The sequence below is a fragment of the Dromiciops gliroides genome, chromosome 1, assembly GCF_019393635.1.
Source record: "Dromiciops gliroides isolate mDroGli1 chromosome 1, mDroGli1.pri, whole genome shotgun sequence".
Lineage (NCBI taxonomy): Eukaryota > Metazoa > Chordata > Mammalia > Microbiotheria > Microbiotheriidae > Dromiciops > Dromiciops gliroides.
The window spans coordinates 211462981-211477334 of NC_057861.1; the positions used below are offsets into that span (position 1 = coordinate 211462981).

The 14354-nt window shown below is 36.8% G+C and overlaps 1 pseudogene; it reads right to left on the bottom strand.

Moving 5' to 3' along the window:
* Window positions 1–5898: 5898 nt before the first annotated feature.
* On the bottom strand, window positions 5899–6784 carry LOC122747169 (annotated as a pseudogene).
* Window positions 6785–14354: the final 7570 nt, after the last annotated feature.

A 14354-nucleotide genomic window follows, 5' to 3' on the forward strand; every position in this document is an offset into this window, starting at 1 on the left:
AGAAACAATCAATAACTATATCCAAGAGAATGACAATAATGAGACAACATATCAAAATCTATGGGATGCAACCAAAGCAGTACTTAGGGGAAAATTTATAGCTCTAAATGCTTACATGAATAAAAAAGAGAAAGAGGAGATTAATGTATTGGGCATGCAACTTAAAAAGCTAGAAAAAGAACAAATTAGAATTCCCCAATTAGATACTAAACTAGAGATCGTGAAAATTAAAGGAGAAACTAATGAGATTGAAAGCAAAAAAAAAAAAAAACTATAGAATTAATCAATAAAACTAAGAGCTGGTTTTATGAAAAACCAATAAAATAGATAAAATATTGGTTAATTTGATTAAAAAAATGAAAAGGGTGATGTTACCACCAATGAAGTGGAAATTAAAGCAATAATTAGGAGCCATTTTGCCCAGCTGTATGTCAATAAATTTGACAATCTAAATGAAATGGATGAATATTTACAAAAAATCAAATTGCCCCAAGATTGAAAGCAGTCTGATATAGGTTGTATATGTACAGTCACATCAAACATATTTCTACATTACTCATATTGTGAAAGAAGAATCAGAGCACAAAAGAAAAACCTCAAACAAGAAGGAAAAAAAAACAGTCCAAAACTAGAAACAGTATGATTCAATCTACGTTCATAATTCACAGTTCCAGATGTTGAGAATATTTTCTATCACGAGGTCTGTGAAACTGTTTTGGATTGTTGCACTGCTGAGAAGAGCCAAGTCTATCCCCATTGTTCATCACACAATGTTCCTGTTACTGTGTATACGTTCTCCTGCTTTTGCTCCTCTCAGTCAGCATCAGTTCATGTAAGCCCTTCCATGTTTCTCTGAACTCCTCCTGCTCATTGTTTCTTATAGCACAATAGTATTCCATTACATTCATATACCACAATTTATTTAGCCATTCCCCTATTGATGGGCATTCCCTCAATTGCCAATTTTTTTGCCACCACAAAGAAAGCTGCTGTAAATATTTTTATGCATGTGGGTCCTTTTCCCTTTTCTATGGTCTCTTTGTGATACAGACCTAGCAGTGGTACCACTGGGTCAAAGGGTTTGAACAGTGCCATAGCTGAGTTCCAGAAGTAATTTCAGTCACAGCCAAGAGGCTCCTCTGGAGAGGCCTACCTGAAGATGGATATTCCTGTCAAGGCCTGGGGCTGGATGTGCATGGTATGCCTGTGGGGCTGGGCTCCACTCTCATACCAGTACAACATTTCTTTTCTGCCGACCTTCTAAGCTGTCTTTGGCTGGAAAATGATCTCACCCCATCCTTTTGTGGGATCTGCTACTCCTGGAATTGTCTTATGGCATTATTTGAAGGAATTTGGAGGGGTTTTGGTGGAGAGCTCTTTCGGAAGTCACTGACCTTCCTCTGCTATCTTGACTCTGCCCCCAGATGTCTGCCTCTACCTCCTGAAGTCTACAGTTATTAAGACGATTTCAGGTTGGGTGAGGTCTATAACAGTAGGAAATAAGCCATATTTATGTTGAACTCTACATATCCTTATAAACCATCCAATCTTCTTCATCCACCCTGGGTATCATAGTCATCAACTTGGGCACAGCTTGTAATAATGTAAAGTTTGTGAGATAATGTTTAAAGACCATCATGAATTTTTTACTCTTGCTTGACATTGAAGAGCATTGTGACCAAGGATCCTCTGATGACAACTCTATTTCCAATTTTATGATTTCTCTATCAACTTCTAACCCTTTATGAAAGCAATGACTAATACATGCCCATGTTTGGAGCACATTGCCTTAGTAACTTGGAAACTCTGTTGTTTCAGAGTAATAGAACTGCAGGTCTGGAATTCTTTCCCTGTTTATTCCTCTGCAGGTATCACAATGGGCTAAAAGCTGGAAATGAGACTTCATTGTGCTCCTGGTATTTAAGCCACAAAGCTCCTGACTGTTTTGGAACTTCTTTCTCTTGGTATAAAACCTAGGGCTCATAATCAGTCTTTACCAAAAAATGAAAACTAAAGTATGGTTCCTGTCCTCAGTCTGTCTTGGATCTGTGACCCAGAAAAGGATAGTTGGTGAACAAAACTCCCAATCAGCATTCGTTTCTATCTTAAACAGATTCAAGTCACACTGTGTGAGATTCTGTCCTTGTGCACAGCCTTTTCCTGTAATGAAATGCTCTTGGCTGCACCAATCTGCAATGTTCATGGATCTTACTGTCTTGTAAAATAACTCATGACTTTAAAAAAATATCTTATCATAATTCAGTCAGGTATATTTTCTATATAGTTGGAGGAGTTTGGGGAAGGGAGCTTTCCATATATCTTTCTTTTACTCTTCTATCTTGGGTCCAGCATCCAAATGTTTTTCCTCTCCAAGAACTTATAAATTGGAGGGGGTAGGCAGTTAAATATCTGTACTAATTAACATAACAATTATAATGAAAAATAAATTGTGAGGTTTTTGTTTTGGAGTTATAATTTCATTACCATAGGAGATTCATGGAGAAGAAGCCTTCACTTCCCATAAAAATCAGACATTACTTTGGAACTTAACATTATAGAAAATGGATACAGAGCACAGTGTATAGAATTTTGGATCTGGAGTTAGGAAGACCTGAGTTCAAATCTAGCCTTAGAAACTTGCTAGCTGTTTGACCTTGGGCAAGACACTTAACCTTGTTTCCCTCAGTTTCCGCATTTGTAAAATGAACTTAAGAAGGAAATGGCATATTACCTAGTATCTTGGTCAAGAAAGCCCCAAATGGGGTCAAAAGTATTTGGGCATGGGGGCATCCAGGTGGCACGGTGGATAAAAGCACCACCCCTGATTTAAGGAGGACCTGACTTCAATCTGGCCTCAGACACTTGATACTTACTAGCTGTGTTACCCTGGGCAAGTCACTTAATCTTCATTGCCTCCACAAAAATAAAATTGTTACAAAAAAAATTTGAGCATGACTAAAAATAATAAAATGGTTACTGAGAGCTTAAAAGACTAAGTTATGGTAATAATCAGCATATGTCAGAAATAGTACTTGAACCTAGATATTCTAGAAACTCACCCTAGCTCTCAATCTATTATCTTATGGCTGCCTCTAGAAACAAATATATGAAAGATCCCCAATCTTTATAGCCAAAAGTCTATAACCAAAAGGCTATGAGATCAGACAATGGAGAATTAGATTTCTTATTGGGGTCAAGTGAAAAGAGGATTCACTAAAAATAAACATTTTTTTCTAGACCTTAAATGCAATCTAAGCTAAATTGACAAAGGTCTAGTACCCAACATTGAAAAAGTGATAGTATGGGGGCAGCTAGGTGGCGTAGTAGATAAAGCACCGGCCCTGGATTCAGGAATACCTGAGTTCAAATCTGGCCTCAGACACTTACTAGCTGTGTGACCCTGGACAAGTCACTTAATCCCCATTGCCCTGCTTAAAAAAAAAATTTTAAAAAAAAAAGAAAGAAAAAGTGATAGTATGATTATATTTTGCCTTTGAATATCATACCTGAGGTATTGAGTTCAGTTTGAGTATTTATTAAGAATATTCACAAATTAATTCATTACCAGGTAATGATCAGAATTTTGAAAGGACTAGAGGCCATAAAACAAAGGACATTTTATGAAGAACTGGAAATGTTTAGAATGAATAAGAGATTGGCGAGATGTGATTTCTGACTCTGAGTGTTTTACATGTTAACTTGTGCATTATACATTTCATCTTGCCACTAAAGGAAAGTACAAGGAGCAATAGGAAGAAGTGGTAGAGAAATCAATCTCAACTCAACACATGGAAAGACTTCCTAACATTTCTACATTTACAAATATGAAAGGGGGCATCATACAAAAGCAATAAATATCAGTTCTCTACACAGGAGGCTGGATAGGTTCTTTTTAATGATATTTTGAATTTCTATTCATAATCTTATTGAACTAGATAACTTCTGAAGTCCTTTCTTTAAGGTTTTGTGATATCATCATTCAATAAGTGATTTTCAAAATATGTCTAACTACTGGCTATTTTCCATCATAGGACTTAAGAAATTTGCAGTAGATAATAAGGAAATTAGAAATTAATTATCATCAAATCTCTTTAATAATTTTTAAATATTTCTTTGACCTTTGTAATCACAAAAATAGCTATTTCCTAATTTATTTTCCAGTTTTTACTACAAATCTATGAGAATTATGTGTATATATATATATATATATATATATATATATACACTTAATTTCTAATTTCCTTATTATCTACTGCAAGTTTCTTAAGTCCTTGATATAACTGTCTCCAGGAACAAGTCCTTTGAAGGTAACTAATGACATCTTGATAACCAAATTCATTGGATTCTTCTGTCTTTCTTTGTTTCCTTCTTCCTCCCCTTCATTTCTTTTTCTTTCTTTCTTTCTTTCTTTCTTTCTTTCTTTCTTTCTTTCTTTCTTTCTTTCTTTCTTTCTTTCTTTCTTTACTTCATTCCTTCTTTCTTTACTCCTTATTTCTTTCTTTTCTCCTTCTTTCTTTCCTCCTTCTTTCTTATCCTATTTCTTTTTCCACTCTTTACCTACCCATATAATTAGATATTTTGACACATTTCTTATTCCCCCTTCCCATGCTTTTTTTATTATTATTATTCAAGGGTGGAGTGACTGGTTCTTTATTTCAAAAAACATTTTTTTCAATTTTCAGTATCAAAACACTTGCACTATTGGTTCTTCTTTCTCTGGATTGGCTCCCAAATAGACTACACCAAATGAGAATATACTTAAACCAATAAGTTGCATGATGCAAACCTAACACAGAGCTCACAGAAGCCTCACTCAAAAAAACATTTTTTTTTTTTTTAAAGATCAAGAACACTACCAGCCCATGGACTGTAGATAGCACTCACAGTCATATTGGGGTGGAGGTGGGGTGGGGGATGGGGTTGTTCTTGGAACTCCCCACCCAAGAGAAATAAAGCTTCAAAAATAATATATACATATAGAATTAAAAAAAAAAGTTTTGTACACAAGCTATTCAAGATTTCTCCAGCACTGAGTGATACAAAGCACAGTGAGATTGCACTTTTAGAGACACCAGCTTCAGACCCAGGAATGGGTAATGAGATGAATTTTACTTGACTAATCAGTGTCAAAAACATTATTTTTCAATGAAGTTGGAGTGGGGAATGGGAGTAGACACCCAAACTTCTGGGGCACATGATACATTCTATGAGGGAATAAGGAGAATGAAGACAACGGTGTACTTTGCTTGTTTGCTACTGATGTAAATGTTTTTAAAAAGGAAAGAAAAAGAAAAAAAACACCCCAAATACCTTAAAGCTGGAAAGCTGAACAATACTTTTTTTGGCCAACTCCTGGAATGACCTTTCTGATTTGGCTGGTGCTTGGTACATTAGACATTGAGGTTTCTCATGGCGGAGTCTTCTTGGGCTATGTTCAGTTCTTGGTAAGGCAGGCTAACACCTCTTTCCCTCTTCTATGGAGAAAGGGCATTGTTGTAAGTTGAAATATTTACCATCCAAAAGGAAGGAACTTGATTAGATGCAGCCTAGGAGCTGGGGAATTATCTGGAATGTCTTACAAATGGTTGCTACGATAATAACAAAAAAGGTAATTACGAAATACATACATCAAACAACATGCTTTTAAAGACACTATTGCATTGTTCTCATGTTCCCTCAAATGTTGTTTCCAAAAGTGTTCAACCCTTAGCCCATCTGGGATCTGTAGGGCAGAGCGGCAGAAACAATTTGGTGAAAATAACATGGGGAGTTGGGGGATAGGGGTAGAGTGGGGAGAGGGTAAGCAAGGACCCAGAGAAGAAAGCACCCTTCAGGTTAAAGATCAGCCCTTAGTTTAAAGGCAAGCTTCAAGCAGGCTGACCTCCAGTGAAGTCAGAGTCAGTGGAAGGAACAACGACAGGGTGGGGCTGGGGGGGAGGTAAAGGGATTACTACATCTCATGCAGGTCAAGCAGAGGTGCTCCTCTTTGGTACCTGTCAGTTTATTTTCCAAGCAATCAATGGTCTTTTCCAGCTTGGGTACCAATCTCTCAGCAACTTCAGCATGGGTCTCTGCCTCCTTGAGTTTACGGTAAGAATCTTTATCTCTTCCTCATATTTGTCTTCTTTCTGCGAATATTTTTCTTCAGCAGCATTTAGACACTTCAGGTTTTGGTCCATCTGTCTGATTGCTCAACCATCTCCTGGCAACCGCAGGAGGACTCAGCCAGCTCGACCTGCACCTCTGTGGGTTCCAAATCTCCCCAAGAGCACCAACTTTCGGGCCACCTCCTCATACTTCCTGTCTGCTACCTGTGCAATTTGCTAGGCCTCTTTCAGCCAGATTTCTTGCAGCTCCATCTTCTCTTCAGCCTATAAGGCCCAAATTTTCAATGATCTTATTTCATACCTCTCTCATTTCCCATTAGCTGCCTTCTCTGCCATGTCTAGCTTCTGCAGAACTGTCACCAGGTGCTCCTGAGCAAGGTCCAGCTCCTCCTCAGCCAGGTGGATACAATGGTTCGAGGAAGCCACCTCAGCCTGAGCCTTTTCCAGGCCCGCTTCTCCCCCTCAACTTCCAGCTGGAGACGCTCAGCTTTTTCCTTGGAATTATCAGCCTGCTGGTGCAGAATGGAATCTTGCACTTCACCGACTTGATGTGGCGACACCAGCCATGGTGCCTGCCTCGGACCGGGCCCACTCCGGCTGCGGCTGCTACTTCTTCCACTCAGTCCCTCCCTTACTTCAAAATCAACAATTATATTTTTAAAAATATACCTATACATACTATCGAGGTTTAAAGAGGTTTAATAAAAGGTAATGTGTTATAGTTTAGGTGGAGGGAGGAACACGACTAGCTATTAGAAGCCGTTAGATCAGCTATTTAATATGACTATGAGATGCTTGAAGATGTGTTTTTAGGCATCTGTAAAATGTGAATGATAATAATAGCTAATGTGTTTTCTTTTCTCACAGGATATCTGTGAGAATAAAATAAGCTAATACATATAAAAATCACTATGCCAATATAAAGGTTTATTTCTGAATATAGTTTAAATCTGGCTGATTATATAAATATATTCCTTTGAGTGTATATACATAGATATATGGATATTTGTGCACATAAATATAATACATACACAACCATGTATACCTCCATATATTCGTTATGTATATAGTGAAGGAATGTAAGACAGAGTGAGGAGGAAGTGTGGAAGAGTGGAAAGGTGAGGAAAAGGAGAGGAAGAGGAGAGGAGAGGAGGGAATGAAGTGAGGAGGAGGAAGAAATGAACAGGGAAAGGAGGGGAAGGAGCAGAGAAAGGGAGAAAAGAGAGAAGGGGAAGAGGAAAAGCTAAAAGGTAAAGTGGCAGAAAGGCTATTATTGGAGTACTCTAAAAAAAAATGATGTGAGCTAGTTATACCATAAAAGCAAGAAAAAGAGTGAGGGACAACCAATTAATGAATGGATAGCTTGCATTTCCCACTAGTATAAAATGCAATATCATAAGATCTAAAAGAAGTTTCAAATTAATGACTGTATTTCATTTGATGAGAGGAGTGGTAGAGAAGGAAGGGGACGGGAGGAGGGAGAAAGGGGAAAGGAAGAAAAGATTGGGGTTTAAGCGAATAGATCTGTGGTTTTATTTGTATAGGAAACTCCACAGGATCAAATGCTATTTGAAACTATCTTAAAGTCTCATTCTATTCCATGTATAACCAGTTGGAATTGAAAGCTGTTCATTAGTTATCCACCAAATAATTACTGAACTCGATTTAAAGAATTCTGAGGGGGCAGCTAGGTGGCTCAGTGGAAAAGCAAAGGCCCTGGATTCAGGAGGACCCGAGTTTAAATCTGGACTCAGACACTTAACACTAGCTATGTGACCTTGGGCAAGTCACTAATCCTCATTGCCCTGAAAAAATGAAAATGATTCTGAGGACAGTGACAATAGTTACACAAGATAGGCAGGCTGTATAGCTTTCAGTTAGCATTTAGGAAGAAAAATCCTTTCTGATGAAATCACCAGATCCTTTGAAATATTGAAAAATGACATTTTTAAAAAATGTTAACAAATATCTCATCATTATCTGATGGACAATGGAGAACATTTGGTGTGCATGAACAGCCTATAGCATATTAGAAACAAAGAATTTTAGCAATAGAAAAAGATATGAAATGAATATGACATCATAAAAGAAGATGGATGAGTCATAATGGTAATAGTAACTGTTGGATAAATTGTTCTGTTATATTCCTAGTAAGTCATGATAATTTGAGGAAGGTCTCTAACAAACTGAGTGGATCCCTTAGTAGAATGAAAAAAAGAATACATCAGATGATCAAGAAAGGATGAGTCTGACCATTTCCTAGGAAGGAATGAGCAAAGTGATAAAAAATAATGTATCTATTTGAATATGGATTTCTGTCTTACTAAGTTTCAATAACTAGTATTGTATTTTCCATTCTATGAAAAAAGCAAAATTTTATTTATTTCCCTAGAGAGGAATTTGTAAAAGCATTTTTCTTTGTATAGAAGGACATTCCATGATGATAGTACTGAATCCACAACTGAGAAATGGTAAACATGTATCCTCATGAGGTTTATTACTCAATTATTATCTTGACATAAGCCCATGTAAACTTTCTAACTGCTAGCAAGAGAGAAAAACGAGACTGCTGGTTGTTTCTCCAACTGCGAGCAGAGTAACCTTTCTACACATAGAGGTTATGAAGAGTCACTATGTTACCTTAATCTATCCCTTCAGAAAAGAAAAGAAGAGCAGAGATAACTCTCCCCTCTTAAGAAGCTAAAGGGAAAGAAAATGAATTTAGGAGCAAAGGCAAGAGGCTGAATCCTCTTAATTTACTGGAGGGAGAGAGCCCAAGATGTACAAGGGTCTAGAATTTAAGTAATTGACTATATTCTTCAGTTAAGTCATGTTTATTTGTTTCTAGATATACATCAGTGAATTTGTTGTTGAAATGTATCAACTGTCTGAATTTTCATTACCCCATTTGGGATTTCTTTTGCAAAGATACTCAAATGATTTGATACTTAATTCTCTAGCCATTTTACAGATAAGGAACTGAAGAACCAAGGTTAAGTGACTCACTCAACGTCAAACAGCCCAGTAAGTGTCTGATGCTGGATTTGAACTCAGGAAATGATTCTTCATGACTTCAAGCCCCACATTCTATGCACCATGCCACCTTGCCACCTATTTAATGCAATTACATAATTTCAAAGTTAGAATAGTCCTCTCTAGCTAATTAGTCCAATCTATTATCAAAGAAATGCTGTCTAATATAATTTACAGAAAATAAATCATCTAGGTCCTGAGGGGTAGAGCAAGATAGAAGAGAGAAGCCAGTGAGTTGCCTGAGCTCTCCATCAAAAAGAAATTAATCAAGCCTCTGGTGTCATTCTGAAACAGAACCTGCAAAGAGACACAGACTTCCAACCAGAGATAATTTCGAAGACTTCAGAAAGGTCGGTCTCACTCAGGCAAAAGTGAGGCATAGCACACCCAAAATATAGCACAGAATGAAGGGGGTTAGGGCAATGCAGCAGGAAGCTGTAGGCCACGCTGAGCAAGCTGTAGGCCCCTGAACCTCGCTCAACAAGCTGGTGGTGCAGCAGGCCAGTGGTGAGACCCACCAGTGCCAGCCAAAAGGGCAGGCTGAAAGCTAAGAGGGCCCCCGACAAGACAGGCACCACCAGGCCTGGCCATCTCAGTGTACCAGAAGCAAGCCCAGGGGCCAGTGAGAAATCCAAAAGCCATAGAGGCCTCAGTGTAGAAAGCAATGACAGCCCCTAATACCAGCACAAGAAGCTTGAGATACGGACCCTGGTGCCCCCAGAGTAGACCTCAACTTAAAAAAAATAAGCTGCAATATGAGTAAGAAACATAAAAGATCTCTTACCAATTGAGAGCTTCTGATGTCAACAGAGAAGGAGGCAAACATAAACTCAGATGAGGGCAATACTCTCAAATTATGTACATGTGAAGCCTCGAGAGGGAAAATGAATTGGTCTCAAAAACAAAAAGCCTTCTTGGAAGAGCTCAAAAGGATTTTAAAAATCAATTGAGGGCAGCTGGGTGGCACAGTGGTTAGAGCACCATCCCTGGAGTCAGGAGGACCTGAGTTCAAAACCGGCCTCAGACACTTGACACTTACTAGCTGTGACACTTACCTAGCTGTGTGACCCTGGGCAAGTCACTTAACCCCAATTGCCCTCACCCCAAAAAAAAATCAATCGAGAAAGGTAGAGGAAAAAAAGGGGGAGACCTCTAAAAGGATTTTGAAAATCAACCTGAGGGAGGTAGAAGAACAAATAGGGAACGAAATGAAAGCACACAAGAAAATTATGAAAAAGAATCAGCAGATTGGAAAAGGAAGCACAAAGATTGACTGAAGAAAACAATTCCTTAAAAAGTCATCTGGCCAAATGGAAAAGAAAAAAAACATGCATAATCTCACTGAAGAAAACAATGCCTTTAAAATTACAATTGGATACTTGGAAGATAATGATTCCATGAGACACCAGGAATTAATCAAACAGAATAGAAAGAATGAAAAAATAGAAGGAAATGTGAAATTGCTCATTGGAAAGACAACTGACCCAGAAAACAGATCAAGAAGAGAGAATTTGAGAATCATTGGACTGCCTGAAAGCCATGATCAGAAAAAGAGTCTAGACACCATATTCCAGGAAATTATTAAGGGAGAACTGCCCTGATATTATAGAATGAGAGGATAAAATCGCATTGAAAGAATCCACTGATCACTGCCTGAAAGAGACCCTGAAAGGAAAACTCCAAGGAATATTGTAGCCAAATTGCAGATTATCAGGTGAAGTAGAAAATACTCCAAGCAGCCAGAAGAAGCAATTTAAACATCATAGAGCCTGGGGCAGATAGGTGGAGCAGTGGGTAAAGTACTGGGCCTGAATTCAGGAGTACCTGAGTTCAAATCTGGCCTCAGACACTTGACACTTACTAGCTGTGTGACCAGGGGCAGGTCCCTTATCCCCATTGTCCCACAAAAAACAAATAAACAAACAAACAAACAAACAAATAAATGAATGAATGAATGAATAAAATGAATGAATAAATATCATGGAGCCACAATCAGGATTGCTCAGGACAAGGCATCTTCAACATTAAAGGATCACAAGGCTTGGAATATGATATTCTGGGAGGCAAGAGAGCTTGGATTGCAGCCAAGAATCTATTACCCAGCAAAACTGATCATTCTCTTTCAGGGAAATTATGGACATTCAATGAAATTGGGGACTTTTCAAGGTTTCCTGATGAAAAGACCAGAACTGAAAAGAAAATTGAATGGGGATAGAAAGGAATACATCTTTTCTCAGCAGTACATGGCATATTTTCCAAAACTCACATGTATTAGGGCACAAAAACCTCATAGTCAAATGTAGAAAGGCCAGAAATAGTAAATGCATCCTTCTCAGATCATGATGCAATAAAATGCACATGTAATAAATAGTCATGGAAAGGTAGACTGAAAACTAATTGGAAACTAAATAATTTCATTCTAAAGAATGAATGGGTCAAATAACAAATCATAGAAACAATCAATAACTTCATCCAAGAGAATGACAATGAGACAACATAACCAAATCTATGGTATACAGTCTAAGCAGGGCCTAGGGAAATTTTTAACTCTAACTGCTTACATCAATAAAAAAGAGAAAGAGGAGATAAATTAATTGGCCACACAACTTAAAAAGCTAGAAATAGAACAGGTTAGAAATCCCAAATTAAATAATGAATTAGAAATGCTGAAAATTAAAGGAGAAATTAATAAAATTAAAAGCAAGAAAACTATAGAATTAGTCAATAATGTAAGAGCTGGTTTTATGAAAAACAATAAAATAGATACACCACTGGTTAATTTTGAAGAAAATTAAGGAAGAAGAAAACCAAATTACCAGTATCAAAAATGAAAGGGGTGGGGGCAGCTAGGTTGCACAGTGGATAGAGCACTGGTCCTGGATTCAGGAGGACCTGAGTTCAAATCCAGCCTCAGACACTTAACACTTACTAACTGTGTGACCTTGGGCAAGTCACTTAAACCCCAACTGCCTCACTAAATAAAACAAAACAAAACAAAAAAATGAAAGGGCTGATTTACCAGCAATGAAGTATAAATTATAGCAATAAGTAGGGTCTATTTTGCCCAATTGTATGCCAATAAATTTGACAATCTAAATGAAATGGACAAATATTTACAAAAATAAAAAACTGCCCAGTTAACTGAAGAGGAAATAAAATCCTTATATAAACCCATATTAGAAAAAGAAATTGAACAAGTCATTATGAACTCCCTAAGAAAAATTCTCCGGAACCAGATGGTTTACAAGTGAATTCTACTAAACATTTAAAGAACAATTAATTCTAATATTATACAAATTATTTGGAAAAATAGGTGAAGAAATTCTACCAAATTCCTTTATGACACAAATATGGTGTTGATACCAAAATCAGGCAGAGCAAAAACAGAGAAAAAATTATAGAGCAATTTCCTAATGAATATTAATGCTAAAATCTTAAATAAGATATTAGCAAGGAGATTACAGCAAGTGATCACCAGGGACAATACTTTATGACCAGGTGAGATTTATACCAGGAATGCAGGGCCTCATTTTCAACATTAGGAAAACTATTAACATAATCAACCATATCAATAAGAAAACTAACCAAATTCATATGATTATCTCAATAGATGCAGAAAAAGCTTTTGACAAAATTCAGCACCCATTCCTAATAAAAACATTAGAGAGCTTAGGAATATGTGGAACTTTCCTTAAATAATAAGTACTATCTACCGAAAACCATCAGCAAGCATTATATGTAATGGAGATAAGTTAGAGGCCTTCCCAATAAGATCAGGGGTGAAACAGGGATGTCCATTATCATCTCTATTATTTAATATTATACTTTAAATGTTAGCTTTAGCAATCAGAGAAGAAAAAGGAATTAAAGGAATTAGAATAGGCAAGGAGGAAACAAAAATATCACTCTTTGCAGATCATATGATGGTATACTTAGAGAATCCTAGAGAATCAACTCAAAAATTACTTGAAACAATTAACAACTTATCAAAGTATCAGGATATAAAATAAATCCATATCAATCATAAATATTTCTATATATGGCCAACAAAGTCCAGCAGCGAGAGATAGAAAGAGAAATTCCATTTAAAGTAATGGTAGACAATATCAAATACTTGAGGGTCTACTTGCCCAGACAAATCAGGGAACTCTATGAACATAATTACAAAACACTTTTCACACAAATCAAATCAGATCTAAATAATTGAAAAATATCAATTTTTTATGGATAGGCTGAGCTAATATAATAAAATGGTAATTCTACCTAAATTATTTACCTATTCAGTGCCATAACAATCATACTGCCTAAAAATTATTTTATAGAACTAGAAAAAATAATAACAAAATCCATCTGGAAAAACAAAAGTCAAGAATATCAAGGGAACAAATAAAAATGCACAGGGAGGTGGGTTAGCTGTACCAAATCTGAAGCTCTACTATGAAGCAGCATTCATCAAGAGTATTTGGTATTGGCTTAGAAATAGAGTGGAGGATCAATGGCACAGGAGACACAGAAGTAAAGGACTTTAGTTATGTACTGTTTGACAAACTCAAAGACTCCAGCTTCTGGGATAGGAACTCGGTTTTTGAGAAAAACTGCTTGGAAAACTGGAAGATAGTATGGCAGAAATTAGGCATAGACCAACATCTTACACCTTATAAACTAAAATATGGTCAAAATGGGTACATTATGTAGACATAAAAGGTGATACCATAGGTAAATTAGGAGAGGAAGGAATAATTTAACTTTCAGATCTTTGGAAAGGAGAACAGTTTATGACCCAAACAAGAGATAGACAGTATTATAAATGCAAAATGGATGATTTTGATTACATTAAATTAAAAAGGTTTTGTACAAACAGAAGCAATGCTTCCAAAATTACAAGGGCTGCAGAAAGCTGGGAAACAATTTTGTAGTCAGTACTTCTGATAAAGGCCTCATTTCTAAAATATATTTGGAACTGAATCAAATTTATAATAATCCAAGTCATTACCCAATTGAGAAATGGTCAAAGAATATGAAACAGGCAGTTTCTGATGAAGAATTCAAAGCTATCTATTGCCATATGAAAAACTGCCCTAAATCACTATTGATTAGAGAAATGCAAATTAAAACAACTCTGAGGTACCACCTGACACCTATCAGATTGGCTAATATGACATAAAAGGAAAATAACAAATGTTGGAGAAGCTATGGGAAAATTTGAACACTAAT